This window comes from Lissotriton helveticus, chromosome 6 (assembly GCF_964261635.1).
Source record: "Lissotriton helveticus chromosome 6, aLisHel1.1, whole genome shotgun sequence".
Lineage (NCBI taxonomy): Eukaryota > Metazoa > Chordata > Amphibia > Caudata > Salamandridae > Lissotriton > Lissotriton helveticus.
Window position 1 is genome coordinate 915,161,081 of NC_136067.1, and position 16,720 is coordinate 915,177,800.

Genomic DNA, 16,720 nt, shown 5'->3' on the forward strand with positions numbered 1-16,720 from the left:
CCTAAAGTCAACCTACCTTTAACAAAACCACATTGCTCTTTACCGACCAGGTGAGGCATAAGAGGATCTAAGCGTAGTGCAAGAATTTTGGCTAAGAGTTTATAATCTACAGTAATCAAAGAAATCAGTCGATAGTTTTCACAATACATGGGATACCGTCCTTCCTTGTGAATGAGGCAATTTGTTGCTTTCTGAAAGGTGCCTTCCGTTTTCCCAGAAAGATAGAAGGAATGGAAAAGATTTAAAAGTTTAGGGAGTAATAGTGTGGAAAAATGTAAATAAAATTCAACAGAGAAACCATCGGGCCCAGGGGTTTTCCCTTTCTTTAAAAGTTTTAGAGCAGAGGATAATTCGGGCAGAGATAAGTCTGTCTCAAGATCTGATAATTGAAGGTGAGAGGTAGAAGGTGACGGTATATTATCTAGATAGGATTGGACTAGGGAAGGAGAGGGAGGGGACTCCGGAGTATAAGGATTCATTTAAAACGATTTAAATGTGTCAAGAATATCTTGATCCTTGTGTAGCAAAGAGCCATCTGGAGAGTAAACAGATTCAATCAGAGTACGCTCCCTCTATGTTTTCAAGTAGTTTGCCAGAAGCTTCCCAACTTTATTGTGACCCCCATAGTAATCAGCGCTACCACGTAAGAGGATAGAAGAAGCATTATCAGTAGAAGTTTTGTTAAACGCTAACTTAGCACTTATCAAAGCTGGGAGCACAGAATCTTTTGAGAACGTATAAAACTCATGCTCTAAAGATTTAATATGAGCTATTGGAAGACGCCGGGACTGGAACCCACCGGTAACTACAACAACCCCAGAGGAGGGGGGTAGCGCCTGCCAGGGGTCCGGTGTTTCTTGGAGCTCCCTTTGATCTCCGATCTCCAGCTGATTTTGCGAAGCGGTCCGCGGAGCGGCGGGGACCTGCAGTGATCTGCAGCGAGGCTCACCCCACCCGCCTGAGTGGGTGAAACCCACCTGAGTCTACAAGTCTCCGTTAGCCCTCCACAGGTCTTGGCACCGGTCCTTGGGGAAGCTTGTCCAGCTTGCTTGCAGCCAGGAGGGAGCAGCGGTGCCAGTGAGCTAACGCCAGAGAATCACGAAGGAGGAGAAGAGTGAGGCGGCAGCTCCGGCGGCTCCGGCGGATGGTCAAGCACTGCGGGCTGGACCGGGCTTTTAATCTGTTTAGCCACAGGGGCAGAGAGCACCGAGAGCACCAAGAGACAACGGCTGACTCAAGCCTACTACAGCAGCTACAGTGGGGAAGCTGGGGAAGCTGCAACGCGGGTGTTGAGAGTACCGCGAGTGCGACGGCGGCCAAAATACAGCGGAGAAGCTGTGACGAGTCTTGCGGCAGCGCTGAACGGGGGATAAAGAGGAAAGTTGAGAAGCCGCGACGTGTGCCGTGAGTGAGAGCCTGAGGGCCGGGAAGGAGAGGTTTCACTCTGGCTCCGTCCTGGTTGCTGTTGCTGAGCTGAGCTGAGCTCTGGTGTTAGTTCCTGGTACCTTGAATCCCTGCATGCAGGTCCCCTGCATGACGGTCTAAGCACACAGTGCGCACAAGTGGATACACGCGGAACTGAGCACAGTGAGCCCTAACCGTGGGAAAATCTGGAGAGGAAACTGTAAGTACCACTCGAGGAGGAAGAGGTGGTGTTGCTGGAGTTGTGCTTCTGTGCTGCGGGACCGCGAGGACCAGCAGCCCTTGTGCTCTGACGCTGGTGCCTCTTTCCGCCCCACCCACACGCCTTATATATCGGGCCACACCCTCCACGTCGCGGAACACACGGGGACGCGCGGCAGGCCAAGCCCGGGCCAAGGGCGGGCCCGTTTTAGCCCGTTCTAGACCAAGAGAGACCGGATCGGGCCATCCCTCTTTTGGCTGCCGAGCTCATCCCTCCCTCCTTGGGCTCGTTATAAGTACCTCGCGGGTGATTACCCTGATTAGTATTATGGCTGTACGTGAAACTAGGAATAAAACTATGGCTGCCAGAGGTCAACTTACAGGAACTTTGGATAACTTTATAACCAGAGCCAACTCAGTCATTGATCACGGGATAACTCTTATGGAGCGCAGGGTGTCGCAAGATCTTGCCATGGCCAAACGTTCTTCAATGGGTCATTTTGTTACTGTTCGCACACCTGAGCACGTCAGCCGCGCTAACATAACTCTTGTACCGGTAACTGTTCACACTCCATCCTCCCCTGAGGATCATGAACATTATACATCGATTGGTTGCCCACAAACACTGGAGGTCCCAAGTATTAATGAAGCGCTCATTCCGGTTAGCTCGCCTGAGAAATCAAGTGATCGAATTTCCCGGGAGAGACATGCAGGCGCAAAACCAAAGAGAAAGCGCACAGCCGCGACTGTTAATGGTGGAAGCAAGTCTAAACGTGCAAAAGGGTCGGGTCATAGTGATATTACATCTATTAACAATGTGTGTGATACTTTGAGTGATTCGTTTAGCCACGGCCCACTGCCACCAATTGTACTGAGCCCAGGGCCAATGGTCCCAGATGTGGACAAGCTTACCAATGGTACAAAGATGACAGAGGACCACTTGCTCATAAAATTGGGTGCTCTGTTGAGATCCACACTTGGACCGCTAGAAGACAGACAGACTAGGGCGAATTGAGTATCAGCTTTCTCAGCTTGAACTAGTCTCACGGGGCATTGTGGACAAGACAAAGTCAACTCCCTCACAATTGGGTAATGTCCATTTGAATTCTGTGTCTGACGGGTCTGCAATACATATCGCCCTTCCTCTTACTGTGTTATCAACCTCAGATCCTAATAAAGCTTCAACTCCAAATATGGTAGATATTTTGCCCGCATCATCTAAAAATCAGAGTTAACATCCCAGCACCCACAGCAAAACCAAAGGAGAATGGGTAGATATCAGTTGCGGCAGCACCTCAGGGTGCCCCTAGAATCGATTTACCGCCTGAAACCAGCCCATATTTGGTAGTACTGACAGGGATTCCTGAAATAAGTAATCCAGCTCAGGAATCGTTTTTGTCCTTAAAAAATAAAGTGACCCACTGGCTCAACATTAACAGCCCACTACCCCCTCACATTATTAGTGAAATACTGATGGTACGTAGGCTCTATTGGGTGGGCCATAGTCCCAAAACTACCACAGGTGACTGTGTGCTGGTAAATTTTAGAGTTCCTCGTACTGTGGAGTATATTTGTAGCTGGAATCCTAACAGTACCGGGTCAACTATCCAATCCCTCCCTTTGTCTTTCTTTTACCCTTCTAACGAATTACCAGATTGTGGAGGCGAATCGTCCCTGGTAATGCATCGTGGCAGAGGAAGGCCAGAGAGGGGCTGGTACGGGTGACCTCCCGCCCAGAGTCATTTACCCATCTACAATAGGTTTAGCAGCTTGGAAATGGTAGACTGACTAAAGCACAACAAGTTTCATACCGTCTGCTCCATCCAACACATTAGTTCTGTAAAATCGGAGGGAGTTTTGGAGTCCCCTAGTAGTAGATCGTCTACCACGACAATAGATCCTCCTACTCACACCCAGGTGCCTAATGTGGTAATGGGCCTTGAGGTACTGGGGAGCACAGTGCTGCCTCATACAGTGCAGTCCCCCATTCAGGACTCTTCCAAAGGAGTAGCTGTGGATAGTGCTGAAGTCGTCAACAATGCCACTGCCTTGAGGTCGATAACAGTATTATCGTGGAACGTGGCGGGCCTGACGCATAAATTAAATTGCATATAGTGGGGGTCCCTGGTGGACCAACATGATATTTGTCTCTTTCAAGAGACTTGGGCTAGGGATGAACACTCTAGAGTGGGATTCGTCACATACCATGTTCCTGCTAGGTGGGGAGGGAAAGGACGACCTTCAGGTGGTCTCACCATCTGGGTCGCTCTTCATCTGGGCTGTATGGTGGAGAATTTGGTCACTTATTCTGACGATGTACAGTGTATAGTCATCAAATGGCCAAATTCTGTCAAATTAGCCATTGTGAATGTATATTTACGCCCTGTTAGTTTGGGCTCTGAGTCTCCAACCATTGATGTTTTATCCCATTTCCTGAGTATATTGCCCAGTGATTGCCACCTCCTGGTGGCTGGTGATGTGAACTCATTAAACACAAGATGAGGGGAGAGGGTCAACCACATCTACAACTCTACCAACCCAAACCCCCTGATATCCAATTGTACACACGTAGAAGGACGAAGAGTATCAACATCAAAATCAAACCCAAAGCAATCCGTACAACAAAACAAAAGTGTTTGTTTTGAAAATACTGCCCTCAATCACATACCGAAGTGTGTGACATGCTTCATCATCAGGACTGCTTACAATACGCCCAGGTGTAGCCACACTCTGGATGGAGCATAGGGAAGGGGGTTTGAACATAAAATACCACTGGACACAATATAACAACAAACAACATATAAACATAAACAAATATGTGATCAGTGAATGTCACCTTGTGACTGGAACTAAAGTGCAACACAAGCAGTTAATCAGGAAGTGTTAAAACTGGTTTGAGGATACCAAACAGGAATTTATTGACAGGTTCTGCAACCAGGATTAAAAGAAAAGAAAGGATGGGTGGTTTCCAAGAAAAAATTATGTTCTCAAAACAACACTCCTCATACCGCTGTTGTCAACATGTTTCAACCGACTTACTGTACCATGAGGGTCACCCCGGTCTTCATCAGGACATGTGTTGCTATCAGTCCTGCAATTGGTCAAGCCGCGATTCGGTCAAAGTACCAAATTTACTGATCGCCCTGGATTCCAATCGAATCAGCATATGTGGAGGGGATCCCGACAACACGGGAAACATAAGCTGGAATATAATAATCCCAAATAAATATGTTGTAGGTGGGGATGCGCACACACCATTATAACATCCCCCGGATTCTAAAGAAGAATCTAGATATTGGTCCATTAAACTCGACTGTGGGCATGTCATGTTCATCACCCAACAATATCAGTGAATTGAATATATGAGCAATGCTGTAATCAAATAAAAATTAATTTAATACATCTCTTCATAGATGAGGGCCACATATCCAGTGCTGGTAATATCTACAAAAGGATATGCTCCACGTTCAAGATCATATGTCGTGGTGTAGGAATAGTACCATTTCAAAAACTCACCGAGTTTATTGCTAATGTAAACTTGACATGGCGTCCTGCAGGTCTGTCTCCCAAGAACACAACCTGTATGTACAAGAAAGAAATAGGCAAAACAGGTAGTGTCCCAAACGGACTCTGTCAGGTAGTAGACTTCGTCATAGCATGAAGTGGAAAGAAATAAACCCATGGTATAGGTATCGGAAGCAGCGTGTGAGCATGAAAAGCACAATGAAAAACGCTTGTGATAGCCCATCAGAGGTAGACAGCATCTAAGAATAGAATGGTTGTCAGCGCCCCTGGTCACTCCTTAGTGTTCCGAGGAACAACCTCGTCCGGTTGCCTGCTTTCAGATCGCCGCGTCGGTGACAGCGGCTTACCGGAATCCATTGAAGTACCCGTGGCATTCTCTCGATTGTTCACGCCCTCCGCGCGTCGCTTTGCGCGCCATCTGACTTCAAGGCATCCGGCTTGAGGACCGCGGATTCATGGGAAATGGAGTTTCCAATCGCGGGTACTGCATTAAACTATCGGAAAGGCTCATCCATCGGCCTCCGATTGATTGATTAATTCGTAAAGTATAGGAAAAGTGCACAATACGGGAATAAAAGGGACATTATGAACCCTACAGTCAGGGAAGGTGTTTTAAATTATGCCGGGTAAGATGGAATGTGAGGAGATGGTTTCATGTACATATATGTGTGCCTCTAAAATCATAGTAACCCAGGGCAGCCTGAAAAGATGGTCAGTGAAGTCATGTTTAATATTATAGTGGCAGCCCATAAATTCTCCCACTTGAAAAAACAATCAAAGGAAAATCTTAAAAGGTATACACTGACGCTATAGACAGGAGGCACAATAATAAATGTATCTAATCTCAATTCCCGTGGCAGATACAGATGTTTCATACACAGGAGCCATCATTACAAATGGCTTCATACACAAGAGCCATCCTTACAAAAGGCACCAGCCATCTAGTCATAAACGGGACAAACACATTGGTTTAAGACAGATTAATTTCTGTTGTGTCCGCCCATCCATACCAGACATATTAGTGCCTGCCCAGTGATTGCCAAGGTATATCATCTTTGAGCCCTGTAATGTGGCTTCTCAAGCGGTACACCCATTTTTGTTCTCTATGAAGTAAGATGCGTTGTTCATCTGTCATTGATCTACCTAGGTTTAATTTCTTGAGACAGTCCATCTTAATTCATCCGCTAGGTGTCCCATTTCAGCAAAATGTGCTGTCAGCTTGGTATTTGATCTGCCACATCGTATCGTACTTCGATGTTCGGTAATTCTTGTGCGCACTTTTCTACTTGTCATCCCCACATAGAATTTGTTGCAGGGGCATGTAATAAGATAGATCACACCCTGGGAATTACAATTGGTGTGGGATCTCTGTTCCCAGGGTGTACGGAGCACCAGATCAATTTGTTTCGTGTTAGAAGTCAAAGTGCACACACTGCAGGAACCACATCTAGTGTGACCCATCAGTTTAGGAAGGCCAGTTACTTACACGATATCCCTGTTCATATTCATAACTCTAGGTCTCGTGTGGACCAACATGTCCTTCAGATTCTGGCTTCGTTTAAAAGAAAAAAGAGGCTTTTCTATATATAGACCCCCTGTGTTGAGGATTTTCCCATTCCGCAGCACTAATCTTCTAATCTGCAGGGATGCTGTGTTGAAGGTCGAGACAAATACAGGTTTATTAGTCTTTAATCTGGTGGTTATGGCAAGAAGGGAGTCCCTGTTGCCATTCAATGCCCGTTTCTTAGCTCTTTTGATGGTGTTTGCTGGGTAAGCCCTATGTTGTAATTTCAATGAAAGAGCCGTGGCTTCTGTGGCAAAATCAGCACGATCCGAACAGATTTGGCGAATGCGAAAGAATTGGCCCACCGGTAAGTTCTCCCGGAGGGACTTCGGATGGAAACTTTCGTATTCCAACAGTGCGTTCTTATCTGTGGGTTTATGGAAAACCCTTGTTTTTAGGATGCCCTCATCTGGTTCTAGCAACAAATCCAAAAAGGGAAGACTGGTCTTCGTGACTGTCGAGGTGAAGTGGAGGAATGGGTTTCTCTTGTTTAGCCATTCGAGAAAAAGCCCCACCGAAGTCTCATCTCCTCTCCAAATCACCAAGACATCGTCAATGTAGCGACGCCATAATCTCAATTGAGAATGCCATGGGCTCGTGGTGTCAAAGATGGTAAGTTGTTCAAATGCCCCCACATACAACCCAGCCAGGCTGGGGGCAAAGACACTTCCCATGGAAGTACCATGGGTTTGTAAATACATTGTGCCCTCAAATTCAAAAAAGTTTTTTGTTAAGGCTATTTCTGGCAAGTGTAGTATAAAGGCTCTGGGAGTGTGGTATCGCCATTCCTCCTCAAATAAGATGGTTTCCAACATACGAAGAGTTTCTCTTTGAGGAATGTTAGTGTATGCCTCTATTTCCAGGCCTATAAGAAACTCAGTTGTAGGGTCAAATGGGGTGTCTTTAAGTAAGTTAAAAACATCCAGAGTGTCCCTAAGATACGGAGGGAGTTTCTGTATCAGGGGTTTTAAGAAAAAATCACAAAATTGTGATAGAGGTTCGAGCAGTGACCCCATCCTGGACACAACAGGTCTCCCGGGAGGGGGTCTAACCGCTTTATGAATCTTAAGAAGGACATAGAAATAAGGAATCCTTGGATGTTTATTTATCAAGAAATCAGCCTCATGTCCCGTGATCCAATCGTTGATACGAGCCTCCTTAACCACCGTAGTGATCTCCCTGGTAAGAGAATCAGTAGGGTCCACCATAAGTCTCTGATAAGTTCTGGAATCAGAAAGTAAACGACTATACTCATTCTGGGAGGTAGCCAGGTCAAGGATCACCGTGGCACCACCTTTGTCCGCCGGCTTAATGATAACTTCTTCATTTTCAGATAGTTCCTTGAGAACCTGTTTTTCAAGGTTGGACAAATTAGAGAAATTATGATATTGTTCCAGATTGGAATTTTCCAGATCATGGATGACCGCCTGTTCAAAAACCGCCATTTGTGGGGGTAACAAAGATAATTGAGGAGTGAATAGAGATTTAGGTCGAAGGGAAGTATCCCCTCTATCCAACTCCAAAGGTTCCTGATCTTGAAAGTAAACCTTAAGCCTCAGATTGTGGAGAAGCGTGGCTCAGTGGTTAGAGGCGGCAGACCCGGAAGCTGAGATCGACTGTGGACCAGGGTTTGATTCCCTGCCTCGGCAGGTCTTGGGCTCAAAATTCCACGGACTCGACAATTCTCGCTCCGGTGCCTACTCGAATCATGGGGTTACACTCTGCAACTCTGGGCAATAGCTTGCTTAATCTCCACTACGGCCCCTCGCGGCGGGATGCCTGGCTTTCACCTTGTGGACACCCTGCCGGGGTTTCTCACAGGGGAATACCAGGACGGGTTCCCTAAGCAAGCGCCAGGATGCCCTTTGGGTGACAGGTTTGCGCTATATAAGTACATTTACATTTACATTACGGAAAAAGGCTGCCCAGTCTTGGCTGAGTTTGAATAAATCAGGAGGGTTCGTAGGGACAAAACCCATTCCCTTATTCAATACCTGTTCCTGTATCGATGATAAGGAGTGGGAGGATAAATTCACAACTAAGGAGGTACACTGCTGGTACTCGGAAGACTGCTCTGTGCCATGCTCCTGGTGATCCGTTGTGTGATCTCCTGATTCGGATCCTCCCAGGTCACTTCTTGTTGACCTCTCTGTTTCCCACACCCCTTGCTCCGGCCTTTCCCTAAAAAAGGCCCCTGATAGTTTTGAAAGTGAGGGTTCTGATATTGTGGATTCTGAAAGCGAGTATTCTCAAATTGTGGGTTTTGAAAATGTGGATTTTGAAAAGGTCCCGTGGAAAGGTAGCCCATTCCAGACCAATTGAACGGTTGTTTAGAGTATTGTTGTAATGGCTGCTGGTACATCGGTGGCCTTGGTCCCTGCCATTGTCCTCGGCCCCTTCCTCTCCTTCTCTGTTGAAAATCCCCTTCACTGCCCTCGCTAGAGCTACTGGTGGTATAGTGGCGAGGTCGGCCCTGTTGATTGTTTTTATTATTTTCCGCCAATTTCTGTTTGGCGTATTCATCATTAGTGTAGGGATAGACTTTTTCCGTAGAGAAATTTTTTAAGTCCTTTTGTAACTTTGAGATTTTGGAGTGTATTAAATGGTCCCTGTATTCAGCCAATTCCGTATTGATCAAATCCAATTTATGGTCAAAAGTGGCCATAACAATCTTAGTTTGTAGTCCAGATTCAGTAGTTTGGATCTGGATCAATAAGGCATCTGCCAGTCGCATGGTACAGTAAGTCGGTCGAAACATGTTGACAACAGCGGTATAAGGAGGGTTGTTTTGAGAACATGATTTTCTCTTGGAAAACACCACCCATCCTTTCTTTTCTTTTAATCCTGGTTGCGGAACCTGTCAATAAATTCCTGTTTGGTATCCTCAAACCAATTTTAACACTTCCTGATTAACTGCACGTGTTGCACTTTAGTTCCAGTCACAGGGTGACATTCACTGATCACATATTTGTTTATGTTTATATGTTGTGTGTTGTTATATTGTGTCCAGTGGTCTTTTATGTTCAAACCCCCTTCCCTATGCTCCGTCCCGAGTGTGGCTACACCTGGGCGTATTGTAAGCAGACCCGATGATGAAGCATGTCACACACTTCGGTGTGTGAGTGAGGGCAGTATTTTCAAAACAAACACTTTTGTTTTGTTGTACGGGTTGCTTTGGAGATGTGAACTGTCACTACGAGCCACTTCTGGGAACGAGTGAGGGTGCCCTTATGGGCGAAGACAACTTTTTGGCTATTCCACCTTGCCAATCCCAACGCCCAAAGTCTTGGTCCCCCATGGCGATCCAGATCATGGCCCTCATCTTAAACAACTCCCTAAGGTCCTGTAACGGGCGTACACCGTCTGATACTCCATCGATATGTACTTTCAACAAGAGGGGCCAAGAATCCCGTTTGGACTACATCATGGTTGAAACAAGGATGTGGTCCAAAGTTATTGATTTCAGGGTAATTCCAAGGGGTGACAGCGATCATAATGCACTATTCCTGGAAATGGTTTTTCCGGGTCCGATGGAAATTCCATCTCCAGATTTGAATGACCCGGGCGAAGGGTTGTTCGTATCAAATAACAGACGCAGGGTAAAATGGGGTAAAGTACTAGGATCCCCAGATGATTTAGTTAAATTATATAATATAGTCCTTCCCCGACTATTGGAGGTTGAGGGCTTAATTACTCAAGCCTCAACCGCAGATTTTAACAGAACATTACGATCCATCCATTCGGACTTGGTCCTAAGTCTGGCAGAGGTTCTTAATCCACAGGTTCCCTTGAGGAGGAAAAGAACACCAGCTTCGTCCTGGTATAACTCAGCCTGCAGAAAGGCTAAGTCGGAGCTGATTGTGGCAGTAAAGTCTGCTAGTAGCACTTCTAAAATCCGTGCTCTGAGATCGTGCTATAAGGAGGCAATGGATAAAGCAAAAAAAGATTGGGACATGGATAGGTGGTCCAACTTGACCACTGCTTTGGAAACAAGGGATGCCCGTAGATTTTGGTCACTAGTTAGCACAGGCTCGGGGGAACCAAAATCAGCAATAGAACCCAGCATCGAACCATCGGTTTGGGAAACACATTTTAAAGCTTTATATTTAGATGATTATGCAATAGATGGTGTGACGGCACCCGTAGTTTTAAATAACCAGCTTGATACATTAGAATTCACCTTGGGGAGGTATCTCACGCGATAGGCAAACTTGCAGTGGGCAAGGCTCCGGGACTCGATAAACTCCCGGGGGACCTTTTCAGGCATCAACCTGGGATCTGGGGCCCATATCTGCTTATTATTTTTAATGCTGTCCTGAGAGGCATGGAGGTACCCTGTACTTGGCTGGGAGCGTAAATAGTCCCGATTTATAAGAAGGGTTCTCCTCTGCTCCCAGCCAATTACAGGCCCATCCGCCTCATAGACGTCCTACAAAAATGTTTTGCGCGGCTCATGCTGGACCGCCTGTTAGAATGGATGGACGTACATGATATTCTAAGTCCCCTCCAGGCGGGGTTCAGGAGGAACACGTCCACCATGGACCAGATCTTTCACCTGATATTATTATACTGGAAAACGGCAAAGATCGAGGGTGGCAGCCTCTACATTGTGTTCGTGGACCTCCGGTCCACGTTTGATTAAGTCCCACGGGGCAAACTTTGGGGGGTTCTCAATGAACTTGGGGTCCCGCCACAAATCTTGTATTTGCTGATGAGGTTACATGAGGGGAATTTCGCACAGGTTAGATGTGGTAGGAATGGTGCGTTGTCACCAAGGTTCCCTGTAGGTAGAGGTGGGAGACAGGGCTGTGTTTTGGCACCTACCCTGTTCTGCCTCTACGTTAATGGTGTTATTTCGCACCTGGACAACATCCCCAATAATGACGCTCCAAGGCTGGCAGGAAGCAGGGTTCCGGCGATTATGTTCGCTGATGACATGCTCCTCCTTTCCAAGTCCCCCATGGGAATTCAACGCGTACTGAATGGCTTTGTGGACTTCTCTCATAGTCGTGGTCTCGAGATAAATGCCAATAAAACAAAATTTATGATATTTAACCCCTTGGCATCCACCCGTCCGAGTCCGACCCTGGGTAGTGTGAGGTTGGAAAGGGTCATGACCTTTCAGTATCTTGGGGTCACTCTCCATGAAAAACTCTCTTGGGGGCCCCAACAGGTCAAATCCCAATTGAAATTGTCACAGCTGGTGGGAGGCATTCTCAAAGTCTCTAACACATCGACATACAAGCCAGTGAGCCCAGCCCTGGAGATCTACAAGACCCAAGCAAGGGCTGCCACTCTCTATGGTGGGGAGTTGTGGGGGCATTTATGTGGGTCAGCTATTGCCAAAATAGAAAATACATTTTTAAGGCAGTTGCTGACAATCCCCCAGAGTACCCCGCTCCTCCCTCTAAGGTTAGATCTGGGACTTGGACCGATAGAAGATGAGCTAGGATTAAAGCCCTTTAGGTTTTGGTGCCGGCTATGGTCAACGGCTGATTTGCTACATTACAGGCAAGAGCTTAAGCAGATATTAAGCTGCAATAGCTCAGGAAAAATTCCTTGGTTGGCGTTCATAAAACATGAATTTGTAAGATTAGGCCTAGCTGCTTTGTGGGACAGTCCGGAAAGCGGCTGCCGTGAAGTTTCGTGCAAGTCACTAACTCGGATTTTTAAGGGAAAAAAAATGAATTCTGTTATCTGTGCCTCTAATGCTGGTACCCTGACTAACTAATTTTTAGCTTTCAAAAATTCTTACTCATTCGAGAATTTTATGGATGTTGTTTTTCCGATATTAGCAAGGAAACTTTTTTTACAATGGAGATATGGCACCTTAACTCTAAAAGCCTTCACTAGTAATTGGTCAGCCTCTACCGATAAGTCATGCCCAGGATGCAGCTGTGACATTGAGGATGAACTTCATGTTCTCTTCTTTTGCCCAGCTTACATCAAATCTAGGAAGCATTGGCTGGTCCCACTCTGTAGAAATCTAGTTTTCAAACATTGTTTACCTGCTTTTAAAATTTTTAAGACTGACACATCCAATTGTATTGTATTTGCACTTTCCAAGTATTTGTTAGCCATGTGGTCCAAGCGTCGTCAATTAATTGATATTGAATATTAAGGACCAAATACTTTGAATCTAATTTTATTTGCAAATATGTTCAATATGTTCCTATCGATTTTATCCTGCTAACCTAAATGAATTTTGTATTTAATGTTTTTACCATGTTTTTCTCCGCACTCTTTTATGGCCAAAATGGCCGAAATAAAGAATTTTTTAATTGAATTGAACTGAATATGAGCCAGGGTAGCTTTATGTTGGTGAATAAAATGTTTTTTTCTTTTTAGAGACATAATATATAATAAAACCTCTTGCAGTGGCTTTAAAAGAGTCCCACAGAATAGGAGAGGAAGACGCATTGTCGTTTAGGTCAAAGAATTCATTGACAAAAGCAATAAATGAAGAAGAAAAAGCAGGATCAAGAAGAAGAGAATTGTTAAAACGCCAACGGGAGGATCTAGAATGTGGTGGAAGCATATCAAGGTCAGTTATAAGTGGAGCATGATCAGAAATAACAATAGGTTCCAGAGAAGCAGATAGAAGGTTTTGAGACAGGGATTGAGAAAGGAAGATATAATCTAAACGAAAAAGAGAATTGTGAGGAGGAAAAAAGAATGAAAAGTCTTGAGAATCAGGGAGAGAAAGTCTCCAAGAGTCTACAAGATGAGTTTGGGATATGTTATCAAGAAACTGTTTATGTGCCTTGTGAGGAGTAAAGCGAACTTGGGATTGGCGGTCAACAAAGGGGTCAACAATTTGATTACAATCACCTCCTAGAAGAAAATAATCATCTTTGAATTGAATGCATTTCTGCGTAATTAGGGGCCAGAAAGAGGAATCAGGATGGGTAGGTCCATATACATTAAAAACTGTTAAGGAAATATTATTTATTAACAACTGGGCTAATAACCAACGTCCCTCAGAATCAATCTCTTGTGAAATAACCTTACACTTTAACTTTTTCTGAATTAAAAGAACAACCCCATTTTTTTTGTTCAAAGAAGGGGAGCATAAAACTGAGCCCACCCAACTGCGTTTCAACTTTAGTGCCTCGAGTTCAGTAAGATGAGTCTCTTGTAAAAGGACCAAATCAGGATTATAAGAGGCAAGGTGAGACAATATTCTCTGTCTTTTGATGGGGTTAATAAAACCTTTTACGTTCCACGAAATAACTCTGAATTGAAAACATCAAGAAAAATATAATAAACAAACACGTGATATAAAAACACGAAATAGATAAAAATAAGTAGAACACAGAGACAGAAAATGCCAAAGATGGCAATAGAAATCGTGAAGAAGGCAAGGAAGAGGGGAAAGAGAGAGGGGAAAAAGAAAAAGTCGCAGTGAAAGAAGACAGTACATGTCAAACGACGACTGCTGTACGTACCTTAGGGAACAGAAAAGAGATTGGAAGGCGGCAAAGGATAATAAAGACAGCACATCCAACAGAGGACTACACGGTACGTCGGGACATCCATAGAGAAAACTAGAAGCATGAGCGAGAATACGGAACACGGATGATAGTTGGAAGAATGAATAAATCTATAAATAGGGGAACATAAAATCTAAAATTAATAACAGATACAAAGATGCCTATAATCAATAAAACACCTAACAACAGTAAAAAGAAGAGATAAACATTTAGGAGACTAAGACGATACGAGCGACACCATACCTGTAAAGAAAATATTAAGGGGTTGGTTAGGATCGCGGACGGACTTGCGTCTGTCCGCAACCCCAGAGTAGGAGGAAACGTCCGCATGGGCTGCGGCATTCCCTCCGTGCAGATTCTATCTTTAACATTGCGGCAGGTGCAGCTTCAAGCTGCACCCGCCGCAATGTTAAAATGCATGCACCGCATTTGCGTGCACAAAGCGGCAGGCACCGCGCGGTGCCTGCTGCTTTGTTCACGCAAATGCATGGGGGTACCTGGGGGTACCATAGGTACCCCCATCTGCACCCCCCACTCCCCCTTCACCCAGGGGGCCCGCAACGGGCCCCCAAAGTGAAGGTCCGTATGCTTTTCCACGGCGGAAAAGCCACCGCGGAAAAGCATACATTTTACACCATCCTAATATGGCTGGCGGTGTCTGATAGACACCACCAGCCATGTTAAAGCTTTTCCGCCGCAGTCAGAAGGCGACTGCGGCGGAAAAGCTGCGGACAGATTTCAAGACCCACCGCCATCCTAATATGGCGGTGGGTCTTTTGAGGCTCCGCAGCGGTTTTCCCGCATCCTCCGGGCCGGCGGTGGCTTCCGCCGGCCCGGAGGATGCAGGAAAACCGCGATCCTAATCTACCCCTAAGTTAGTAAAAAACAGAGCAACACATTTAGAGAATTAAACCAAGAAGATAAATCAGTCAAAATATAAAAAAGAGATTCAAGAACCAGACGATGAAGGAGATGTCTCCATTGAAGTAGTGGAGTGAGATTGAATAAATTGTTGAAGTTCAGCTGGGTCCTCAAAGGTAGAAGCCTTGTTTAGATAGGTGACTTTGAAGATACAGCAATGAAATAAACCATATCTTGCATCTAAGGAACAAAGAGGAGGACGAAGATCCAGAAATTCTTTGCGACGTTTAGCAGTCAGTGTAGAGACATCTTGAGAAATAAAGACTTAAGTACAATGCCAGGATAAGTTTTTTTTGGTTTTGGCAGCATTAAGAACCAGCAAGAGATCAGTAAATTACAAAAATAAAATAATGACTCCCCGGGGTTTAGCAGGTATCGATGAGGAGGAGAGACGAGGACCAAGCCTATGAGCACACTGAATGTTCAATTTAGTGGTGGTAGGTAGGCCCAAAAACTGGGGCAGAGAGGATGTAAAGTATGTGACGGGGTCATCCCCCTCAAGACCCTCCAGGAGACCATAAATACGTAGATTATTAGGTCGATTTCTGTTTTCCAAGTTTTCGGACGCTTTTTTCAGTTGAGAGATCTCCAATTCCAGCGAAGATACCTTAGAAGACAAAGCTTGAACGTCATCCAGTTGATGCTTCACTGCCGCAATACGAGAGTCCGTGGAAGACCACTTGCCATCCAACATTTGCAGGCGGAAATTAGTCTCCTCAATGAATGGCGATGGGCGCGCAATTCCTCCCACACCACCTCCAAAGAAACCAGAGAGGAAGACTTAGGAGGAGAAGAAGGGTCCTGCTTGAGTCTTTCACCAGTGGTAGAAGAGAGTGATCCTTTAGATGACATTTTGGAGGGATGACTCGGATAATCAGGCAAGTCACCGTCCAAAGATGAATGTGATAAACAGGAAAATTTATTAAACGTAGAGATTCCTAACGTAGAAGCAGTAGTGGTAGTTGACAATTTATGTTGACTTAGAAGACGTCTGCCTCTACCCATAAAGAGGCAGGAAAGGTAACTGGTCGAGGAGAAATGCTCCGCACATAAGAATGAAATAATTCACAGAGAATAGTCCACATAGATGAGAAAAAACCTCCAAGGGCAGTGGACGTCACAAAAGAGAGGCATCAAAAAGAAAGGTCAGACTTCCAACTCCCGTTAGAACAGTGTAACAGTAGTACTTCAGGAGGAAACATAAGGAGAAAGTCGGCAGGGAGACCACTAAACGACAAAATGGCGGTCGCCAGAGCCTTAGCAGAAAATCCACCACAAAAGAAACTTCATTGTGGCAAACAGCGATAAAATAGAATCAGTACCTCTCCAAGTGCCTAATAGAGGTGAGGAGAAAGTCCAAAAAATGTTGATAAAAGCACCATTCCAAAAGAAAAGTAGAGGTTGAGGTGACAGAAAACGGCAAGAAAAAACAAAAAAAAAATGGCGGCCGCTTGTAAGGAAGAGACTTCACCTGCATATTTCTCCGCTTCCAGAAAGGCATAAAATATAAGAGTTACTGCATTTTGGAGCCGTTATATTCCGATTCCGGAATCTGGTATTTACATGCGGCAAAACGAGCCAGAGCTGCTCAAGG

The 16,720-nt window shown here is 45.2% G+C and overlaps 1 long non-coding RNA gene across 2 annotated transcripts in view; it reads left to right on the forward strand.

Moving 5' to 3' along the window:
- The window catches only part of LOC144761600 (uncharacterized), a 285,477-nt gene that overhangs the window by 246,479 nt on the left and 22,278 nt on the right, over positions 1–16,720 (forward strand). The window contains exon 1 of one of the 2 annotated variants that reach the window (XR_013595801.1): positions 13,123–13,256. The exons of the other annotated variant lie outside the window; for it this stretch is intronic. This is a non-coding gene — a long non-coding RNA (uncharacterized LOC144761600). Of the gene's footprint in view, positions 1–13,122; positions 13,257–16,720 lie in introns of those variants that run through there. 2 annotated transcript variants of the gene reach the window in all.